Source organism: Thamnophis sirtalis, unplaced genomic scaffold, assembly GCF_051295495.1.
Source record: "Thamnophis sirtalis isolate CommonGarterSnake01/CBP01778 unplaced genomic scaffold, rThaSir2_p1.2 scaffold_1, whole genome shotgun sequence".
Classification (NCBI taxonomy): Eukaryota; Metazoa; Chordata; class Lepidosauria; order Squamata; family Natricidae; genus Thamnophis; species Thamnophis sirtalis.
The window spans coordinates 140589821-140592200 of NW_028261381.1; positions in this window are offsets into that span (position 1 = coordinate 140589821).

Here is a 2380-nt window from a genome sequence, read left to right on the forward strand (position 1 = left end):
TGTATTGCCTGGATTACCACAGGCTGCAATTGTAAATACATTATTATTTATATTTAAGTCCACCTGAATTTAGCAAGAATTAGTTCTGAATAATCATACATAGTACAATTAGATCTAGTTTGAACCAAACATTTGTGGAAAAGAAGTACTGTTAACACCCTTAATTCCCAAATGTCTGTTACATATGTATGTTTACTATTATACAATTTATATCATTGACATTATGCATTGATGTAAAACACTGTTGATATCATACACTTTAAAATATGGATTTAATAGCTTTATTGGGATATTGTTTATTGAACTATTTATTGCAATATTATTAATGTGTTGCTTTGGATACCAATATTCTTGGATGGATTATTATCAGTACATTATTATTAATACATTATTTTGCAGGGATATCTGGGTAGAAAATTGGTCTATTATCTAAGAGTAGGTAGAATAGTATTTTTCAAATATGATATAGGTTTAATTATGTATAATAATGAGCTACTTTGAATATCATTAATATCAGACTGATCTTTTACTTGTGCTTTGGTTTTATTTTTATCCCTATTATATACACCTTTTCCTGTCTTTATAATTGCATCATTGCTATTGCATTATTTTTATTTTGGGTTGTTAAATTCACTATTTTTTAAAAGAAAAAAACAAACCCTGCGGCCCTCACTTCTCCAAAAACACTAATAAGTATAGCCATATGGCTCCCATCTACTAAACAATTGCTCACCTCTGCTATAAAAGGAAGAGAGAAAAACACTTAAATTAGAAGAAAATTAAAAAAAAACTTTGTAATCTAAATTGTGTTCTTTGTTCAAGAAAAGTGGAATGGAACAAAAATAAAATAAATACTCAGGATTCATTGAATTATCTTCAAGTGTTGTTCCTTTCATTTTCCTTTAAATGTTCAAGACCTTGAATTTACAAAATCAGGAAAAATATATTCCCCTGTAATTATAAAGTCTGCAGGCTGAACAATTACATGCCCATCCTACTAACTTTAGGCAGAGTGTTATATGCTGGCAGTTACAGAAACTCAACTTTTGACATTACATTTTCAACTGTTTGGATTCCATAAAAGTATCTTTAATTCTGCAACTTGCATGCATTATGCAAACCTGAAGTGGGTAAACATAACATTGTACTTGTTTCTGCACAGTCCCCTTTACTTTTTGCAGTTTAGCATTTTTCTTATGTCACGGTCAAAGATATTGCAAGTTCACCCCAACTGTTAAAAATCTTACAGTAAAACTGCATTATATAATCAAATTGTAATGGTGGCTCCATCCTCTGGGATTGGGCGGCCTATAAATCGATTTAATAAATAAATAATAAATAAATAAATTACTTATGGAGCAAGAATTATTAATCCTTCTGTCCTCAGTCAGTCATTTCTATTTCCTTAAAACTTATACCCATTTCACATGTTTAGAAAAAGAAAACAAATTCTTTGGGATCAATGGCTTTTACCATCTTTAAAAAAAAACTGGCAAAAGAGATTCCAGGAAGAACGGTTAGCAAACACTCTACTTTCAAATGGAGATAAATAACACAGAGAACTTCATGCTATAATTAAATGAATCTACAATTTGTCATATTTTCCACTACTTTTCTCATTTTGACATTTTATTTATTTATTTAAAAAAATTATATAGTCACCAATCTCAAGCAATTTACTTTCAAAAGGTATTTGTTTCTACAGTTTTAAATGTACTTTTGCAGGTTTAAGAAACAGAACTTAAGGATTGTAGAATCAACATTGTCAAAGAATTGAAAGTTTTATACACGCGTGCGCGCGCGTGCACACACACACACACACACATTATCTAGACCCTTTTCAGTCTGGTTTCAGGCCTGGTTACAGCACCGAAACCGCTTTGGTCGCACTGACCGATGATCTCTGGCAGGCCAGGGATAGCGGACATTCCTCTATCCTAGTGCTCCTTGACCTCTCAGTTGCCTTCGATACCATCAACCATGGTATCCTTCTGCGACGGCTGGAAGAGGTGGGAGTGGGAGGCACCGTTTTACGGTGGTTTTCCTCCTACCTCTCTGACAGGTCGCAGTCGGTGTTGGTTGGAGGGCAGAGGTCGACTCCTAGGCCCCTTAATTATGGGGTGCTGCAGGGGTCAGTCCCATCCCCCGTCCTATTTAATATCTACATGAAGCCACTGGGTGAGATCATTCGCCGGCACGGGATTAAATACCACCAGTATGCAGATGATACACAGTTGTATTTGTCTGTCCTGTGCCAACTCAGCGTAGTGGTGGAAGTGATGTGCCAGTACCTGGAAGCTGTTAGGGTCTGGATGGGAGTGAACAAGCTTGCACTCAATCCTGACAAGACTGAGTGGCTGTGGATGTTGCCTCCTAAGGA